Below are 22,115 nucleotides of genomic sequence, written 5' to 3'. Positions count from 1 at the left end.
CAGTTTTGATAGGATATATGTAAATGTAAAGGTATTGTGTATGATGCTGATTGGTTGTTATGTAATGATATGCACAGAAAAAGAAAGAGATATAATGCGTTGAAACTAGAACCAAGGGGGCTTCAGGACACATGGCTTGCCTATAGCCAGCAGCTGTAGGCTGACCCATGACCCCCTGCTGTAACCTAATCTATGGAATAAACAGCATTAGAAAGAAAAGCCATCTGAAGCCCCCATCACTACTCCGTCAGCTCTTACAGTAGGCCACAGCTCTCTGTTGGTTTCCGAGGCACTGTACTAGTGCCCCCAAAGACACATTCAGTCTCTCCTGTGTAAAGAGTTCAAAAGGTTAAGTCTGGCAATCCCAGTGCTGGAGCTAACATTAGAGAGTGTTTCAGCTGTTTAAATGCAGCCCTTGTGCTCTCATTTTGTCAGGAAAATTAATCCGCAAACACCAGAAGTTTATGTCCAAAAAGGAGACAGAAATGTCCTTTTACTTTATTCGAATAAAGAGAGAGGCCATGGGGCATTCCCCTGGGGTCTCTCAAATTTTTGGAGGACACAGCTTCCTTTCTATCCTAATTTCCTGGCTGCATGTCCCTCTCTCTTTCCCTGTTGGCTGAGGTACTTGAGAGGTGCAGGCTTCCTGGAATGCCTGATGCATAAGATTCCCCTCTAATGTATAACTCTCCCTCCTAATTTTTAATTCTTATGGATTTTATGTTTTTTCCCCATTATTTCTTTCATCGTTCTATTGAGAGACCGCCAGTTTTTTCACCACTCTTCACAGAAGTAAAAGTGAACACCATTTATTTCTATCTTTAGCACACCTTTTATAGGGTTCTACAGGGTCCGTGGGCTAAGTAAGTTACCATTGGCTAATACACACAGGTTTAAATTCTTTCTCTTATACACAAGGATATTGTTTTTGCTTTACTCTCTCTTCTGCAGGAAGGTTTCAAGGACTTTAGACTTTAATATCATGACTTATTTCAAAGACTGGTTTGTGCAGACAGGCCTTTACTAATATATAAAATATAGCAAAATCTTTCAATATCCAGTTTAATTTATCAGCAAACATACAGTTTGTTTGTAAAGGCAAATATATTTTTCCGTTCATCAATCAGTGGAATCCTTCCCATTGTTTCTTTTATCTCTCAGTGCTAGTTTTATTTATCAGCAGACCCACAGCTTGTTTGTAAAGAGAAATCCGTCATTCTTCTCAGTCCACATGATTCCCTTTTTTGCTGCTTTTAGTGCTCCATATAGGGGTTTTACCAGCAGTCCACTGTCGCCCTGAAAACTCAGCTTCTGAGCTTGCTGACATAGTTTTCTAAGACTTTCCCAGGACAGTAACTGTAAACATAGAGATACGTATGCATTCCTTCTGTTACACGTCTTGTGATGGACATCTCTCAAGGCCAGTGCGGTTGGGAAAGTGTTACCCTGACCATCCAATCCCTGACCATCATCAGAAACCTATAAATCCTGGGAGAAGAAATAAACTCGCTCTTCCTTTCACCATACCTCGAGCTGTGTCCGTGTGATCTATTCATCTCCAGTGGCAAGAGTCCATAATTTTCTATCCACAAACAACACCAACATATCATTCCCAGGAAAGCTTGCATCTGTCTCACAGTGTGGGGCTCTGGAAGTTGGTAGATGGTTTCTTTCCATTCTTTGCTGTCCTGGTTTAGGGCAAATTTGGGAAAAAACCTCCAACGGGCCCCCCCCCGGGAAGCAAACCCACGTGGCCCCTTTCTCCCACCCCCCAACCGGTTCGGGAAGAGATTGCTCTGAGACAAGTGGAAAAAACCTGTTTATTTAACAGGCACAGCACTACCCAGCACAAGAATGAACAATATCAAATTACAAAACCTCTCGCCGCTCTGAAGAGATGACAAAATTCAGAGGGTCTCTGTCCTGTGGGTGTTCGCTCTGTTTTCAATCCCTCTGGCGCTCGAAAATGCCGCTGCCCAGGCTGGGCTCCTGGTAGTCCACGGATGCAAGCTCCCGGTGCTCCCCCGAGTCCCCAGTCCAGAGCAGGTTCAATCCGTTCCAAGGAAAAGGGAAAGAAAACAATCCAGGTAGACCTCTCTGCTTTGGCTAGTTGGAAAGCCAAGGCAATCTGTCCCTTGTTGTCTGTCTGTGCTGTAGTCAAAACCCCATCCCGGGATGCAGGGGGAGCAAGTACAGTCTCTGATAACAGACTCGGTGCTTCTTCTCCACTCACTTTTACTCTTAGATGAAGTTTTAAGGATACAAAACCTATTTCTGGGCTAGGTGGACAAATGGGGATACAATTTAACATCATAATCAACCCAGGACATTGTTGAGCTGTTGATGTCCACAGAAGATCTCAAGTCCCAAATAAATGACTGCTTCTCTGGAAATTTGTGCTTTGTCTTTGGAAACTGTGTACCCACTCAGTCCCAAAAAGTTTAACATGCTTACAGTGAGTTGAATGTAGTCATCTCGCGTTTTAGCTACAATCAAGATGACATCAACATATTGAAGAATAAGCCCTCCTGGCTCTTGTCTCCTCCAATCTTCCAATTCCTTTGCTAACTGCTTTCTAGATATTGTTGGGCTATTCTTAAAACCCTGGGGTACACAGTCCAAGAAAGCTGGCTTTTTCTCCCTGTTTTGGGATTTTCCCACTCAAAAGTAAAAAGCTCCTTGCTGTTTTTGTGAACAGGAATGCAGAAAAGAGAATCCTTCAGGTCTACAACAGTAAACCACCCTAATTTGTCCTTCACTGTGGTCAAAAGGCTGTAGGGATTTGCTACCACTGGGTGTGTGTCCTCTGTAATTTTGTTAATTGCTCTTAAATCTTGCACTAATTGGTAACTTACCATCAGCTTTCTTTACTGAAAGGATGGGCATCTTGTATCTGGACTCACATTGCACTAATAACCCATGTTGGAGAAAGTTTTCAATTACAGATGCCAATCCACTATGACTTTCTAATTTCAAAGGGTATTGTTTTTACCTTACCGGTGTGGGTCCTGGTTTGAGTGCAATACCCACTGGTTCTGCTTGTTTGGATCTTCCTGGGATATCATTGGCCCACACTATTGGATTGACTGCATTTTCAACTTCAGTGGGGATTTCACCACATTTTTCCTCTATAGAAAATGCAGCAACTTGGACAAATTTAGATTCAGGAATTACAACTCGTACACCCTTTCCCTTTTAAAATTTAATCTCTGCTTCCATTTCTCCAGCAAATCTCTCCCCAGCAATGGTTATGGGGAGTTAGGAATATAAAGGAATTGATGAGTTACCCAGTGTTTCCTCAGTTTGAATTTTAAAGGTTGGAAGAAAGGCTGTGTTTTGCTTACCCCTGTTACTCCAACAACATGTACAGTATCTTGACGCAGTTTCCCTTCTAAAGTATTTAACACAGAATATGCCACTCCAGTATCTACCACAAATTCAATATCATCTTTCCCCAGCTTAGCTATAATCGAAGGTTCTTCTGGGGGAGAAGCCTTCGCTCCCCATCACTCTGAGTGTGAGTCTTGTCCCACTGAGTTGGGGAACTCAGGGTTTCTTTTTCAACATCAGACAGTCATTTTTCCACTGCGCATTTTTCTTACAGTTGGCACTCTGATCTTTGTCCATAGGGGAAGAAGTTTTCTTGGGTGACTTCTCCTGAGTAACCCTCTTACTAGTGTGAAAAACGAAGTTCACTCTCCTGGCAAAATTTAAAAGGTTTAATAAAGACAATATGAAACACAGATAATAAAGCAAAGAATAACGGCTGGGTGCTTGGCACTCTGCCAAGAACACACGGTGTTTCAGGAGCACCCTTTATATACCATTTCTATTGCATAACCTTGATGTATATTCATAGACTTTATGTATATTCAAACTTTTCCATTAATTAGTTTACATCTTTCAGGAACTGTTTTGCATGGCCACTCCTTGGATCCTCCTTTTTAGAGCATGCACATTTCCTGCCTTGCAGTTTTAATTTTCTTCTTATCATCTTTTAATTTGGGCCTTGGCTTCTTCTTTCCACAGGAGTGAGTGTTGATAGCAGCCAGGTCCCCATCATCTGTTCACTGGAGGTTATCCTAACCAGCAGGCAGTTCAAATATACTATATCGACTATAACCACTTATGCTTAAATTTTTGCTAATAGCAGAGAGAAATAAAAAAACCTACATTCACACAGCAAAGCCATTCTAACATTATACATACAACATTCATCTTAATACTTTCGAAAAGCCAATATTATAATATGTATTTATAACAACCCACTCTCTTCTGTTTTATAAATCATTTGGGTTGAGTAACAATTTTTGTTTTCTAGCTTCTATTATTCTCTCATTTTTTTCACAAATCAATTTAGATTTTTCAAAAGAGTCTTCCATATTACTTTGTTTCTTTAATGCCATGATATTTTGTGCCATTCCAGATGTAGCCAGTTTTGGGTCTATAGGCATTGTTACCAATTGCTTGCCTGGGATAGTCACTATGCTGGTGTTTAGCCAAATTAAATGGGATCAAGCAAGGAAGAAATAAACCAGCTGTAGCATATAAGAGGAAGAAACCTAGCTTCTTCCATCATTCTATTCCCAATACGTTATCCCATCAACTAGTGGTCATCACTGATTCCCATTTTTGGACTGGTACATGGGCTATTTTTCTGATATTCTTGGTGATATCTATAATGGCATCCCCGTTGTCACTGATTTTCAAACAGCTATCTGATGTATTAAACTTCCCACAAACAGCCCTTTTTTCAGACAATAAATAGTCTAAAGCCGACCTATTCTGATATATTGCAGCTCTGACTTGGCATTACTGACTGACTATTAATTCCATAGCCCCAGCTGTTTCATTGGTTATGATTTCTACAACAGCTTGGAATCTTATGATGTGATTTAGCATATAAACTTGGGTTAGATACCCTCAACTTCCATCTTGTGCCCAGGTAGCTGGCCCATATGTTTCCAATATGTGTTCAGGGAGCCATTCCTCATCTCTTCATTTTCGAAATCCTCCAATCAATTCCCTTTTATTTCTTTCTAGGTCCTCATAAACTGGTACTCCTATGTGATCTCCATCTGGTCCCGGTAAAATGAAAAACCGTGGTTGAATGACTCCCAGAGTACAACTCCCTTTTATTGTAATGCATTTAGAAAAATGGTATGACCAGAGAATGTACCCCCAAAATATAGAATGTAAGCTTCTTCCCCTTATCTTTTCCTCCCCAGCTCTCCCTATTGGATGTAAGACCCCAAGCCTCCCTCTTTCCCCTGCCTTCGAAAAGAGGCGCTTATCTATACTCTTCCTCTTTCTCCACGGGACCCCAAGAAAAGCTGCAATACCATCTCAGCAAGGGAAAGAGCCTCAGTTTAGTTCCTCTCTTCCATGCTATAATATCTTCCTGGCCTCCCTGGCTACTGCAGGGCAGACGGTAGCTATAGAGATGCAGGGAACATATAGAATTATAGCACCCTTTGCACTGCGTAGGGAGTCTTGGGTGTGCCTTTTTCCCACATATCCAAAATAAGTCATCTGGTGTGTTCCAATGTATATGTCTTAGTTTAGGGCAAATTTGGGAGAGAACCTTTAAATGGGGGTGCCCCAGGAAAGCAAAATCTAAACGACTTTTCTCCTTAACTGGTTGGGGAAAGAAGAGATTTCTTTGGAGAGAAGTGGAAAAAACTGTTTATTTAACAGAAATTGAATAATATTAAACAATAAAACTTCTCACTGTTTGATGGGATGGCAAATCTAGGAAGAAAAAAGTTTTTTTCATGTGGTGTAGCTCGGCCCACTCAGGTTCTTATCAGTCCCTCTGGTGCTGGATAGTGCCAAGGCCCAGGCCCCAGTGGGCCACAGGCATGAGCTCCTGGGGTTTGTCTGGGTGTTTTTCAGTCCAGAGCAAGTTTTCACAGATCTAAGAAAAAAGGAAAAAAAAAGTCCAGGGAACTCTTCTGCCTCAACTAGCTAAAACTAACTAAAAGCCAAAGAGAAGCTCTGTCTTGTAATCTGTCCATGCTGCAGACACCACAGTTCAGGAGCAGGATGCGGGGGAGTGATGTTTTTCTTTCAACACAAACTGCGCTCTTCTCCCCCCCCTTCGCTCTCAGAGCCAGTCTTAAAGGTGCAGAACTTAATATATAACATAAACCAGACGATTGGGGATACCAGTATCATAAAGTCACCCCAGGACATCCAATAATTATTTTTCTGTTGATTTATATTTTCTCAAAATTTGGATATTTCTGGGAGTCCATAATAAGGATTTTCCCCTGTATCATTACATTGGAAGAGTCTGGTTTCATTATCATACATACAATTATTTTCTTTTGTCTTTCTCTGAGTACAATAGAGTTGGTTCCTCTGAGATCCACGATGTAGAAATTCCATTACTAATTTTATACCTTTTACAGGGAGTATTTCCTATTTCATTTAGAAAATTTTTCCCAGTGCACCAGAGACATTCTTCTCCTATCACTGTTGAACTTAGAACCCACCCTTCCGGTTGGTTCCCCCCTCATATTTGTCCGGTTCCACTTAAGGAGTTCCACCGGGCCTATGCTACTACCTTTCCATGGCCATTCCTCTGTCATCAAAGCCCCTCCACAGACTCAACAGTTGGTTATGTTGTTCCTTACTTATCCTTTCCCCTAATTCCACATACAGGTTCTTTCCCAATCTTGAGATATCTATTTCCCCATTTAACTGCTGCTTAAGCTTTGTATACAGGTCCTGATGTGAGGTTAATACAGGGCTAGATTGCTGTGCTGGATTTGTCTTTCTGCTTACCAGTTGTTCCAGTACCAAATCCTGGACTTTTCCCCTGATGGCAAATGTGAAACAAATCCATTTCTCTCCTTTTGGACATCTGTTTCCCAATCTGTTACCACTTGTTCCTAGATTTTCTGTAATCCTATATTTTTTCCCATTTTGCATATGAGTACCTAATTTGGATGGGTCATAACAGTGACTGTTGACATGGGTGTGAGTAATGAGAAAGGAACCCTGGTGTCTTTCCATGTGAAGCTTTCGATAGCATCTGTAACAAGGCCTTGCCGGTGTCTTGAAAGGGAAAAGTCAAAGGATAAGTGACAGCAGAAGGAATAACAGAGGTCTGGTATGGCTTATACCCCCACTTCCAATGCCTATGGGGTTGCAGCCCATAGTAGGTGTATATAATCTTCTTGGTGGCGAGTACAGCTGCCAACCCAGTCTTGCTCTCTATTTCCTTGTCACTTCCTTTTTTTTTGCAATTTCCAGGCATGTTGCAGTCAGCAACCTCAGGATCTCGTCCAGGGAAGCAGCAGGATTCTGGGGACCAGCATGAAACACCAACGAGACGGGCTCCCGTTCATGAAACCATTTATTCAGCATGGGAACAAAGTCAGGTTCAGAACAGAGAGCCCTGAACAGAGGCACAGCAGGGGTTTTTGAGGGACAGAACTCTCAAGGGTCCCCACCTTTGAGGGTGGAGTTCAGGGTCAGGGACCAGTAGAAGCACACCAAGGGAGAACCCCCCAGGGACTCAAACCCAATCAGAACACCTGGGCCGCCCTTCACAAGGGGTTTGGGGCGAGAAAATGTAACTCTTTGTCTCCCCTGAGGCCGCTGCCACATATGCTCCTTTTTTATTTTTTATTTTTTTTCCCCAAATTTTAATTAGGAGCTTAAAATGTTTCCAAACATACACCTTAAAATCTCACCTCCTCCACAGAGCACCCACTTTGCTTTGTGGGACACCAATAACTCAATAACAAAACACATTAAGCAAACAGAAAAAACAAAATTGAAAACAAGCACTTAAATCTCGGACCACGCCGGGCAAATTAAACGGTGATGGTACTTAATACAAACATAATGGTTTTTTAGTTCAGTCTCTTCCACTTTAGGATTCTCTCTTAGGAAGGGTTCAGGTCTTAGATCTCCTCTCACGAGGGGCAGTTCTTCGATCTCCAGCTTCAACTACAGCTCCCATGTGGGCGTCGCCTCTTTAGATGATCTCGGTGAAACACTGGCTTTGGGAGCTCAGTTACAGTTTCGATTTCCCAGGAGGGGGTGTTGCCCACCATGGAACAGGCAGAGCCTCCAGGGGTGGAGCAGCCGAACAAAGGGGTGGGAGCGAAGCAGGAGTTACTGGGGGAAGGGAAGGGTCGGGACTGGAAAAGAAGGAGCAAGGCAGGAAACAAGGGATCCCAGACCACGTGGCCGGCGCCATCTTGGGATGGGGGGGGAGGCCGGGACGGACTTTCCCGGACAGGAAACGGGGGATATGGAAAGACAGGGGGTGAAGGAGGACACGGAACGGCGGGCAGACGGCAGCAGACCCGCATCACTGTGTGTGGTAAATAGAGACCCTTTTGTTCGACAAAACATATAGATACGATGCTTTGCAAAACTATGCTTTGTGTAATAGGGATGAGGTTGAAGGCTGCTGCTGACGCTCGCATAATCATTAAAACAGCCTTGCAAGTTCTCTTGAATTTCAGAGAGCTAAGCCACCCAGATAAGCCTTAAAAGGAAAACAGAGAGGAAAGGTCAAAAGAGGAAGACTCCTGATCTTCATCCTGCGACCACCAGAAGGCAGAAAAAGACCCCCAGCGACTGGAGGCACATGCGCAGAGACACCCGAGAAAGGACACGTAACCCGGAAGTTGGACCACTTAAAAGGGAGAACACGGAAATCGGAAGCGCGGCAGCCGATGGAGCAGAGACTCCCCTGTCGCCCAGCGCTGATTTTTGCTTATTGCTTGCTTGCTACAATTAATAAAATTCTCTTTGATTGAATCATATCACTCTCGAGTGCATTCATTACAAATTGGTGCCGTGACTCGGATGCAATCTGTAGGACAGACTCTCGGCATTACGGGGGGGCGCCCCGCTATTATTTAGCGGCCCGGCGGAGGGCCGGTTTCTGCCTTGGTTGCACCGACGAACCTAAAATTAAAGCAATAAGCAAAAGGGAGACCGGTCGACCCCTTAAAATCTGTGCACAGAGTCCGGACGAAGACGCGGGACGCGGGACGCGTGAGTATAACGGGGAACCGTTCGGTCGGGGTCGGGATCCTGGAGTGTGGCGAAGTGGTGTGTGTGTGAGAGGGGGACTGGTAGCCAGATTCCCCAAGTGAGTGCGGACCCTCATTAGTGCGTCTCCCATTAGCCCGCAAGGGCGTGGGCCACGAAAAAGGGGAAGCGAAAGAGACTGTGTGATTTGAAGGCACTCCGGAAGAATGGGGCAGGGGAAAAGCAAGCCCCCTGTATCTATTAAACTCCCTCCGGTACTGTCCTGGGGTGACTTTATGATACTGGTATCCCCAATCGTCTGGTTTATGTTATATATTAAGTTCTGCACCTTTAAGACTGGCTTTGAGAGCAAGAGAGGGGAAAGAAGAAGCGCGCAGTTTGTGTTAAAGAAAAACATCACTCCCACACATCCCGCTCCTAGACTGTAGTGTCTGCAGCACGGACAGACAGCGGGACAGAGCTTCTCTCTGGATTTTAGTTAGTTTTAGCTAGCTGAGGCAGAGGAGTTCCCTAGACCTTTGTTTGTTCTTTTCCCAATTTTCTTGGATCTGTGCAAGCCTGCTCTGGACTGAACACCCAGCTAAACCCCGAGAGCTCACGCCTGTGGCCCACCGGGGCCTGGGCCTCGGCACTTTCCAGCGCCGGAGGGACTGATAAGAACCTGAGCGAGCCGAGCTACACCACATGAAAAAGACTTTTCTTCCTAGACTTGCCATCCCATCGAACAGCAAGAGGTTTTATTATTTAATATTACTCAATTTCTGTTAAATAAACAGCTTTTTCCACTTCTCTCTAAGGAATTTTTTTATTCTTTTCCCGGACCAGTTAGTGGAGAGGGGCATTTCCCTGGGGAAATCCCCATTTAGAGTTTTCCTTCCTAATTTGCCCTAAACTAAGACAGGTACCTAGAGATAGTCCGTTGGGTTTTATATTAGAAAATTGGAAGCATTTCCCAGGAACAGAAAATAAAGATAAGGCAAAAATGATTCACTATTGTGTAGAAATATGGGGAGGAAAGGAAATCTCAAAGACTGTATTTTGGCCTATATTTGGATCAACCGAAGATTGGGTTAGACAAAAGTTAAATTCCTGGGTAAACACAAAAATCCCCTTCAGCTCAGAGGAAAGTGCTTATGCAGAAATCTGGATAGCAAGTACCGAAGTTTTTGTATTTAAACTAACAGAGAATCCGGGGGAGAGGAAGGGGAAGAAAAAGGAACCCCAAAAAGAAGATACTTTGATAATGCCCCCTCCTTATGTACCCCCACCACAAGCCCCCTCCCCCCCTCCAAACCCTGAGGAGGAGGATTTAGACATGCCAGATGTGGGGCCTGTTACCAGGAGTAGATCCAGAAAGAAACAAGAGAACCTATTCCCATTAAGAGAAATGCCAATGGGTGGACCCCAAGCTGGAATAGGGTTTATATCTGTCCCTCTCAGTTCGGGGGATGTCAGAGACTTCAAAAAGGAAATGGGGCATTTCTTGGAAGACCCATTGGGGGTTGCAGAAAGAGTTGATCAATTTTTAGGACCCAATATGTACACATGGGAAGAATTACAATCTATCCTGAATATTTTATTTACGGCAGAAGAGAAAAACATGATTAGAAGGGAAGGAATGCGCATTTGGGATGCTCAGCATGTTCAGGGACCACTGGCAAATGTAAAATGGCCCCTCCAAAATCCCCACTGGGATCACCAAGATCCAGCGCACAGAGCACATATGCAGGATTTGAGAACGATTATAATTCAAGGGATTAGAGGGGCAGTCCCAAGGGGTTAGAATATCAATAAAGCATTTAACGAGAGGCAAAAGAAAGACGAGACCCCTACGGAATGGTTGGAACGGCTAAGAAAGAACTTCCAACTATATTCCGGGATGAATCCAGACACCCAGTTGGGGCAAGCACTGCTTAAAGCACAATTTGTGGCAAAATCCTGGGAGGATATCCGGAGGAAGATAGAAAAATTGGATGGGTGGCAAGACAGGGGATTAGATGAGCTTTTGCGGGAGGCACAAAAAGTGTATGTTCGGAGGGAAGAGGAGGCTCAGAAGCGGCAAGTTAAGATGATGGTGGCTGCTGTGAGAGAGAGTAGAGACCAAACCTGGAAAGGGAAGCAACAGAGACCAATCAGGAACTCAAAGGCAAGACAGAATGTTAAGGTTTGTTTTTACTGTGGAAAGAAAGGACATTTTAAGAGACAATGTAGGGTGAGGATCCAAGATGAAAAAATGTTCAAAGAAGACTAGGGGGGTCAGGGGCTCTACATTCTTGGGACCCAAAAACACCAGAAAGAGCCCTTGATAAAGTTAAAAGTGGGTCCCCAGTACCAAGAAATAACTTTCTTGGTAGATACTGGAGCTGAGAGATCAACCATTCAGTTTTTACCTAAAGGATGTAGTATATCCAAAGAAATCACTACGGTAGTAGGGGCAAAAGGGGAACCCTTTGAAGTGGGGGTTATTAAAGACGTGATGATAGAATCAGAATCAAAAATTGGGTTGGAAATTTTTTATTAGTACCAGAAGCAGATTATAATTTGTTGGGAAGAGATTTAATTATTGAATTGGGAATACACTTAGATATAGTTGATAAAGAATTGAGGATAAGGCTATGCCCTTTAAGGGTGGAAGATGAAGATAAAATAAACCCAGAGGTGTGGTATACATCTGAGAGTGTGGGACAGTTGAGGATAACCCCATTCTCGGTCACTATAAAAAACCCAGAAATCCCAGTTAGAATAAAACAATATCCCTTATCACTTGAGGGACGAAAAGGGTTGAAGCCAGAAATTGACAGATTGTTAAGTAAAGGACTATTAGAACCATGTATGTCACCTTTTAACACACCCATACTGCCAGTAAAGAAACCAAATGGGACTTATCGTTTGGTACACGATTTAAGAGAAATTAACCAACGCACAGTGGCACGATTCCCAGTAGTTGCAAATCTGTACACACTACTAAGCAAGCTGGGACCCGACAGTTTGTGGTACAGTGTTATAGATTTAAAAGATGCATTCTGGGCCTGCCCTCTTGATGAAAATAGCCGAGATTACTTTGCATTCGAATGGGAAGATCCAGACACGGGAAGGAGACAACAACTGAGATGGACAGTATTGCCCCAGGGATTCACAGAATCCCCCAATTTGTTTGGACAAGCATTGGAGCAGATTTTACAGGATTATCAGACAGACCCAGGAGTGACCTTGATACAATATGTAGATGACTTGCTTTTAGCTGGGAAAGAGGAAGAAGATGTAAGGAGAGAGAGTATTAAGCTGTTAAATTTCCTGGGGTTAAAGGGGTTGAAAGTATCCAGGGCAAAACTCCAATTTGTAGAAGAAGAAGTGAAATATTTAGGCCATTACCTTAAAAAGGGGGAGAAAAAGATAGACCCTGAAAGGATACAAGGAATTCTGTCACTGCCGATTCCTAAAAATAAAAGACAGATACGTCAAATCTTGGGGTTAACAGGGTACTGTAGACAGTGGATTGAAAATTACAGTAGCAAAGTTAAATTTTTATATCATAAATTGACACAGGAGGGATTAATGAAATGGAATTCAGAAGACACAGAAAAACTCCGGGAACTACAAGAAAGTTTAATTCATGCTCCTGTTTTGAGTCTCCCGGATTTAAAAAGACCCTTATATTTGTTTGTAAATGTGGAAAATGGAATTGCCTTTGGAGTCCTGACTCAGGAATGGGCAGGGAAAAAGAAACCGATAGGGTATCTATCAAAGATCTTGGACCCCGTGTGTAAGGGCTGGCCAGCTTGTCTGCAAGTAGTGGCAGGATGTGCCCTACTGGTGGAGGAAGCTAGGAAAATTACCTTTAATAGCAATTTGAAGGTAATGTCCCCCCATAACATTCGTAGTGTGTTACAACAAAAGGCAGACAAGTGGATTTCAGATGCTAGACTCCTAAAATATGAAGGAATTTTAGTTGAAGCCCCAAACTTAACACTGGAAACGACAGCTTTACAAAATCCAGCTGCATTTTTATATGGAGAACCTGAAGGTGAACCTTTGACACATGACTGTATAACCACAATTGAGGAACAAACCAAAATTAGACCTGATTTGGAAGAAGAGGAATTAGAAAGCGGAGAAAAGTTGTTTGTAGATGGGTCCTCTAGAATAATAGAAGGAAGGAGGAAAACGGGTTATGCCATCATACGAGGACCTGATTTGCAAGTCCTGGAATCAGGACCATTAGACAAGTCCTGGTCTGCCCAAGCCTGCGAATTGTATGCAGTATTAAGGGCATTAAAACTACTAGAAGGAAAAGAGGGGACAATATATACAGATTCCAGATATAGTTATGGGGTGGTGCATACGTTCGGTAAACTGTGGGAAGAAAGAGGTTTAGTAAACTCCCAAGGGAAGGATTTGGTTCATCAAAAACTCATAATTGAAGTATTAAACGCCCTGAGAAAGCCCAAAAGATTGGCAGTAGTTCATTTGAAAGGACACCAGAGGGGAATAGATTTGAAGAGTAGAGGAAATAATGCCGCCGATCAGGAAGCAAAGTGAGCGGCATTATGAATAATGGTCCTAAAAGAAAAAAGGGGGCATGAAGAAATCTGGAAACACAGGGATAATGACTTGAGAAGTAGATGTACTGAGGAAGAGAGGTTAAAACTCCCAGAGACAGGAGCAACCGAGAATCCAGAGGGAAGATGGTTTCTCCCAGATGGCCGGGAAGTACTACCAAAAGCTATAGCTCAAAGAATATTAGAAAAAATACATCAAAGGACACATTGGGGAGCACAGGGGTTAACAGACTATTTCGCTGCAAAATATATGAGTACAGGTATTTGAGATTTAGCTAAGCAAATTACTAGAAGCTGTCTCCCATGCTTACAAACAAATAGGAAAAATCTCAGAAGATTACCGTATGGAGGGAGACCCCTGGCAAAAAGACCCTTTGCAAATATTCAAATTGACTTCACAGAACTACCAAAGGTAGGGAGGCTTAAATATCTCTTAGTCCTAGTACAGCATCTCACCCATTATGTAGAAGCTTTCCCAACATCTAGGGAAACATCACGAACAGTTGCAAAGGTGTTATTAGAAGAAATAATCCCTAGATACGGAGTACCAGAGACAATAGACTCTGACAAAGGTCCCCACTTTACATCAAAAATAACTCAAGATGTGGCAAAAGCATAAGGAATAAAGTGGGAACAACACACCCCTTGGCACCCTCAAAGTTCTGGGAGAGTAGAAATGATGAATGGAGAAATAAAGAAGCAACTTACCAAGCTAGTGATGGAAACAAAACTATCATGGGTCAAGTGTATTCCACTAGCCCTTCTGAATATTCGAACCCAGCCAAGGGCAGATTTGGGAATTTCCCCTTTTGAAATGTTATACGGTATGCCCTATAATATAGAGGAAGTTCAAACACATCCAAATGTAAGTGATCAATACATCAATGGGTATTTGATAAAATTAATGAAGTTTAAAAAGGCATTGTGGGAAAAAGGGATGCTAGCTCAAAGACCACCATTGGATTTTATATTACACCAGGTACAACCCGGAGAGTGGGTGCTGATAAGAAGTTGGAAAGAAAATCCCCTAACACCGAAGTGGGAGGGACCGTATCAAGTCTTACTAACAACTGACTCTGCGGTTCGAACGGCGGAAAAAGGCTGGACACATGCGAGTCGAATAAAAGGACCTGTGGAAGCACCGAAGGCTAGTAACTGGGAAGTGGTTATCCCAGCTGGGGACTTGAGACTTAAAATATCCCGAACAAAATGACACCCAAAAACTATTAATTTGCTTAGAAACTCATGAATAATAAACTCCATAAAGGCTTTTATATAGAATATAGAAGACCTCCACCTAGTGGTGAGGAAATATATAATAGAGGTGTTAGAATAGGCTGTACTCTGTGTCAGGAGTGTTATCCTTTTGTTTGTTTTAAATGTATAATATGTGAAGAACTCTGGTGGACCCACTGTCATAGAGGCTACCCACCAAGAGGGGTGTGTAGCTCTTGCTACACTGCCCAGAGGGAACTCACTGATTGGGCCCTAATAACCAGAATACGAGCAGGAGAATTTGAGGAAGGATCAGAGGAGTGGTGGGCCATCTACTCAAAAGGGGTAAATCCCTTGTATTATTGCTATCATCCAAACGAACCTACGCCTTTTGTAGCCAATATAGTAGCTGGGTTGTGCAGACGGTGGGTCCGGAAATTAGGGTGTCATACCCCTTTAATAAAGCATAAAAGTTGGGAAAAATATATACAAAGAATCAATAAAAGAGGAAATAATCCCCCTCCTGAAGAGTACTCTTGCTGTCGAGAAGATGGTACACCCCGTGTCCCGAAGCAACCGGGTCGACGGGAGAGGCAGAGGAGTAATAAACTGTGGAGGGAAGCACTCCAATATACATGGGACCAAAGGATCATGGTTCTGGAAATGCCACAAGAGTGGGGATGAGACAACCCAGCAAAGTAATTTCTCGGGAATCCAAATTAGCAATTCACAAAGGAAAAGCCTCTATTATAGCAGGGGAAATCAGTGTTCGTTAAAGAAGTTAATAACATTTATAATCTTAAGTAGCACATTTAATATTTGCGCAAGTAAGACTCATGAACCTTTCAATTGGTCCTTAATCCGATGGGAAGACCAGGTCGTTATCCAATCACAGCTCACCTCTGAAGCCCCCAGCTTTCAAGTTACCTTGGACTCTCTCATTAAGTGGAGGACTACTGGTTATAGCCGGCCCGGACATAATGTGTTATATATGTGCCCAGCTTCTAATCCAGGCAAAGGATATTGTAATTACCCTGGTGAATTTTACTGTAGATATTGGGGCTGTGAGACAATTTCCGTGAGATGAAAAGTACAGAACCCAGATAAATATCTAAAGGTAGAAAGGGGTCCACACGGATGTATAAAACCCTGGACAGATCCCTCGGGGGTAGTGACATATGTTGGGACTTGTAAGTTTTACTACATCAATATTACACAACCCCAAGATCCTGGGTGGTTATTAGGACGGACCTGGGGTTTCAGAATATGGGAACCCGGAAAGGATCGGGGAGGGCATGTTCTCATAAGAAAGGAAGGGGTCCCCCATGATTCTGGATCTGTTGGACCAAATCCAGTGGTATGGAGAGCAATAGACCCCAAAATAAGGGATCGGAATAACTGTTCAAAGGAAACAGAAAATAACAACAAATCCCAAGCATCAACCACAGTGGGGACACCTCAGGAATATAGAAACGGGGCTCTTTGGAATATTTTACAAGCTACCTTTAAAGTACTAAATAACACATATCCAAATTTAACTAAAGAATATTGGTTATGCTATAACATTAACCCACCCTTCTATGAGGCCATAGGTTCCATAACCGAACCGAAAAGAGTAAACGGCACTAATCCCGCTGCCTGCCTATGGAAAAAGGGAAGAGAAAACACCCCAGGAATAACGTTATCTCGAATTACCGGGAAAGGAATATGTGTGGGAAATGTGCCCTCAGACAAAGATCATTTATGTCAAACAAAAATGCAGATTAACAACCCTCATAAGCCGGCTCAGTGGCTGATTCCAGCAACTAATACAAAATGGGTTTGTAACACTTTAGGGGTAACCCCATGTGTTTCCATAAAAATCTTTAATGAAACCCACGAATTTTGCATACAGGTTATAATAGTTGCTCGAATTATCTATCATCCTGAAGAATATGTGTATTCACAATATCAAAACCCAGGGCATCATGTGCTAAAGCGAGAACCCCTCACGGCACTAACAGTAGCCGTATTGTTAGGCATAGGAGGAGCTGGATTAGGAACGGGTGTAGCGTCCTTAGCGAATCAACACCAGGGACTCAGGGAGCTTAGAATTTCAGTAGATGAAGATTTAAGAAGAATTGATAAATCTATAAAAGACCTCACAGACTCCCTAGACTCGTTAGCTGAAGTAGCCTTACAAAACAGAAGGGGATTAAATCTATTATTTTTACAGCAAGGAGGCCTGTGTGCAGCACTTAGAGAAGAATGTTGTGTATATGTAAATAAAAGTGGGATAGTAAGAGAGACCATGGCTAAATTATGAGAAGGACTGGGAAAGAGAAAGAGGGAACAAGAAATGCAACAAAGTTGGTACGAATCCTGGTTTAACTATTCTCCCTGGTTAACAACTCTACTATCCACCATAGCAGGACCGCTGATTTTACTAATCCTAGGACTTATGTTTGGACCTTGCATTTTTAACAAAATCATTAGCATTGTGAAAGGCAGGTTAGAAGCAGCTCACCTTATGTTAATACGAGCTAAATATGAAGCCTTAAATGGGGAAGAGACAGAAGATTATTTAGAGTTAAGTAAAAGAGAACTACAAAGATTTAACGAACAAAAGTAAGCAATAGAAAAAGGGGGGAATTGTAGTAAATAGAGACCCTTTTGTTCGACAAAACATATAGATACGATGCTTTGCAAAACTATGCTTTGTGTAATAGGGATGAGGTTGAAGGCTGCTGCTGACGCTCGCATAATCATTAAAACAGCCTTGCAAGTTCTCTTGAATTTCAGAGAGCTAAGCCACCCAGATAAGCCTTAAAAGGAAAACAGAGAGGAAAGGTCAAAAGAGGAAGACTCCTGATCTTCATCCTGCGACCACCAGAAGGCAGAAAAAGACCCCCAGCGACTAGAGGCACATGCGCAGAGACACCCGAGAAAGGACACGTAACCCGGAAGTCGGACCACTTAAAAGGGAGAACACGGAAATCGGAAGCGCGGCAGCCGATGGAGCAGAGACTCCCCTGTCGCCCAGCGCTGATTTTTGCTTATTGCTTGCTTGCTACAATTAATAAAATTCTCTTTGATTGAATCGTATCACTCTCTTGAGTGCATTCATTACACTGTGGATGTTCTCCGTCCCTTGCCTGCCTTCAGGAAAACGGGAAGGGATGGCAGAGAGACACTGGGGTGACGGGGAGTCGGCAGGAACCCAGAGCCATTTTGGCTTTTTTCGTTGGGTGATGTTAGGTGCTTGTCCCAGCGTCTGGTCTCGGCTCCCACACCTCCGTAAGCCCTTTTCTTCCCCATGCCTCCAAGGCACTCTCAACCCAGTCTCCCTGCCAGGCACTCTCGAGTCCTCCTTTCCAAGGCGGGGGTCTCGCCGGCTCTCAAGCCATCAGCCAGAGACTTACGAGGTGTCCATGGAGCCGGGTCCTGCTGTTCTCTTGCTTCGCTGGATGCCCGCATTCTCCACCACTTGTTGCAGTCAGCAACCTCAGGATCTCGTCCAGGGAAGCAGCAGGATTCTGGGGACCAGCATGAAACACCAACGAGACGGGCTCCCGTTCATGAAACCATTTATTCAGCATGGGAACAAAGTCAGGTTCAGAACAGAGAGCCCTGAACAGAGGCACAGCAGGGGTTTTTGAGGGACAGAACTCTCAAGGGTCCCCACCTTTGAGGGTGGAGTTCAGGGTCAGGGACCAGTAGAAGCACACCAAGGGAGAACCCCCCAGGGACTCAAACCCAATCAGAACACCTGGGCCGCCCTTCACAAGGGGTTTGGGGCGAGAAAATGTAACTCTTTGTCTCCCCTGAGGCCGCTGCCACACAGGCAAATTGTTTTTGACACCTCTTAACCATAGTTTCCCACCATTCCTCAGGTATTTCCCATTCAACAGGCACTAGTAATTCCCATCCACAAAGTAAAGTTATTATTTCAGTTGTTCCTAATTCTGTCTGGATAAGAAATTGATTTTGCGCTCGACACCCAATTGTGTGATAGATTGTGTGAGCTACAGTACCAATTTTTTCCACAATTTAAATACTTACATTTAACCCAGCTAGCATGTCCAGTATTAAGATGATTTCGACAGGATATATGGTATGGCACTGATGGAAGTTGTAGTTCTCCCCCTTCTTTAAGTCACAGGCTAAAGCCAGACCATGAGGATCTCCTGATTGAAACAGTCCTGATCCTCCTGTTTGAAGTGAGAGTATTTTTCCCCAAGGTGGATATTGAAGGTGTGTCAGAACTTGTCCAGGCAGCACTTGAAACCACTGATATAAGCTTGGCCTTACTTCCCAGATAGGTGTGATTCTTTGTACATTCCTTGGATCATTTGGATTGTCCCAGTTCATTACCACCCAGTCCCCACTTAAGAGGCAATTTGGTATCAACCAGTTTAGATGTTATAGTCCACTCCTCAGGTTCTTTCACAGGTCCTTTGATCCTGCTGACATGGATCCAACCTCATTCCCTGGTCCAGATTGCTGCCTCAGTTTGAAAAGGACCTTCCCATTGTGGAATTAAAGATTGTTCTTTCCATGTTTTCACTGGTACCCATTCCCCTGGACTGATATTATGAATTTTAAACTCTAAAGGTGTGGTTTGAGGGATCATCCCATTTAACTGCAAATTTTCAAGCATTCTGGCAATTGTGGTGACATATTTTCTAACACTTAGTTCCCCTACTTCATAAGTGGAAGTTTCATGTTGGGTGGTAAGGAAGGGTAATCTGAACATCATCTCATAGGGTGACACTCCCAGGTCTGACCTGGGCTATGTTCAGACCCTCAAAAGGGCCAAAGGTAAACATTTTAACCATGATGTTTGGGTTTCAATCATTAATTTTGTTGAAGTTCTTTTTAAAGTTTGATTCATTCTTTCTACCTGGCCTGAACTCTGTGGATGCCATGGGGCATGTAATTCTCATTTTATTCCCAAGGTTTAAGTTATTTGCTGTAAGATCCTTGATGTAAAATGTGTTCCTCTATCTGAATCTATTTATTAACCATTCCATACCTAGGAATAATTTGTTCCAGAAAGGTTTTACATACCACATTAGCTGTAGCTCTGACAGCAGGAACTGCTTCCACCCAATGAGTTAAATAGTCTACTACTACTAATAGAAACTTCCATCTCTGCACTTGGGGAAGTTCAGTAAAATCCACTTGGATACTTTGGAACGGTCGCAGAGCTAACTCGTGGCCTCCTAAAGTTGTTTTTCTCATTATTTTTCTATTCACCTTTTGGCAAGTTATACAGTTCTCAGTTATTTTTTTTGCTACTCCAAAAATTGCAATGCACCCATAATTCCTTAGAAAGTGACCACACTAAGCCTGAGTACCCCAATGAGTTTTTTGATGCATGTCTGTCGCTAAAGGAAACAAAATTATTCACACGAGTGCTTCTCAGTGTTAGAACAGGAAAGAACTAACCTTTATTTTCTGACTCTAGCATTTATAGAGTCTTGACAATGACCAGGGATTGGATAATTAAGTTACTACCTTCCCAAGCACACTGGTCATGTGAAACGTCCATCAAAAGACGTTTCTTAGAAGGAATGTGATGAACAACTTATGTTTATAGAACCTTCATGGGAAAGTAACTGGAACTATGAAAACATTATCAGAAGGCTTTAGTTTTCAGGGTGATATCTCACCCTTTCTCCTTTAAAAAAGAAAAAAGAAAAATTAAGAAAGAAAATGAACAATATTCTAAAAAATCAAAAGGAACATAAAAGAGAATAAACAATGTCCTAAACAATCAGAAGGCTCTAGTTTCAGGGTGATATCTCACCCTTTCTCCATTACAAAAAAAAAACAAAAATGAAAACTTTTTCAGTGTCTGCTTCTGGAGGGGCCATCAGGGTGACCACTCACGTCATCTGCATCTGAGTCATCATATGATGGTCCATCCATGTGATGATTTTCAATTTGGTCAGGGTCTCCAACCTGCCTCTCAGCTGGATTTTTCTACTGCAGTCACAGGTCAGGATGACCGCACTTTGCAGGTACCCAGTGTACCCCAGTACCTGTGGATACACATGCATACCCGCGCCATGAAGCAATAAGGTCATAGGGACCTTGTCCCTGTTTGGTCACTAAATTCCTCACTTGAACCTTCGCTCGAGGCTGATGTGCCACATCTGAAAACTGCAATGAAAATTGACGGTTCAACATGATCAGGTTATTGGAGTTCTGTGGCACTGTGAGGTGATTGAGGGTATATAAAGCTTTTTCCAGCCGACTGTGCAGGGTCTCACCTTGCATTCCCCGTTTTTGCTTCTGTAGAACTCGTTTTAGTGTACCATGAGCATGTTCTACAATAGCCTGACCTGTCAGAGAATGAGAGATACCAAACCTGTGTGACACATCCCACAACTGCAGGAACTGCCGCACCTTCTGAGAGGAGTAAGCAGGACCATTATCTGTCTTCACAGCAGAAGGTATGCCTGAGACAGCAAAGGCCTGCCTCCAGTGGGCAATGACATCGCGGGTCTTTTCTCCTGTGTGAGCAAAGCCCACATTGCAGAGGAGAAAGTGTCCACACTGACGTGCACATACCGGAGCCAGCCGAACTCGGCAACTTGGATGACATCCGTCTGCCAAAGCTCCAAGGCCCTAAGGCCTCTGGGGTTTACCCCTGCCAGCAAAGGCGCAGCAAGTGCATGACAATCATCACAAGACTCAACAATGTCATGGGCCTCAGCTGACGTCAGCTGGAACTGCTTCTGCAAAGTATGTGCATTCTGGTGGAAAAACCCATGCAATGCCTTGGCCTGGCTGAGTGTAGCAGGCTGAGGTGCAACCCACACTGGGTTAGCTAACTTGTCAGCCCTCGCGTTACTTTCTGCAATGAACCCTGGCAAATTGGTATGACTCCTCACATGCAGAATGTAGTATGGGTGCACCCAGGCCTGAATGGCACACGACAGGGTCTTCAGTAAATGAAACAAGGCTGGATTGCTGACTTCCTTCCAAACCGAATGACCCAACCGCTGGGCTATGTCGGCCACATAGGCGGAATCCGTGACCAGATTGAAAGGTTCCTGGGAAAATTTCTGAAACGCCAAGACAGCAGCCTGTAATTCCACCAGATGGGCTGACCCATCCTCATGACCTTCCAAAACCTGCCACTCAGATGCGTCCCTCCAGGTAGCAATGGCCTTGCCAGTCCTCCACGAAACATCAGTAAAGACAGTGGGTCCTTGCACAGGTTCCTGACTATTCTTGGGCCATGTTATGAACGCACTCAAGAGAGTGATATGATAAAAAAATTTATTAATTACAGCAAGCAAGCAATAAGCAAAAAATCAGCGCTGGGCG

General features: G+C 43.4%; 1 pseudogene; it reads left to right on the top strand.

Annotated features, from left to right (window-relative positions):
- LOC148183440 (uncharacterized) overlaps positions 1 to 21,502 on the top strand; it is a 56,655-nt pseudogene extending 35,153 nt beyond the window's left edge.
- Positions 21,503 to 22,115: the final 613 nt, after the last annotated feature.

The sequence above is a fragment of the Pseudopodoces humilis genome, chromosome 12 (assembly GCF_049639895.1).
Source record: "Pseudopodoces humilis isolate 2021_Gansu_Grassland_sample_001 chromosome 12, ASM4963989v1, whole genome shotgun sequence".
Lineage (NCBI taxonomy): Eukaryota > Metazoa > Chordata > Aves > Passeriformes > Paridae > Pseudopodoces > Pseudopodoces humilis.
This window is presented reverse-complemented; position numbering and strand designations above follow the sequence as displayed.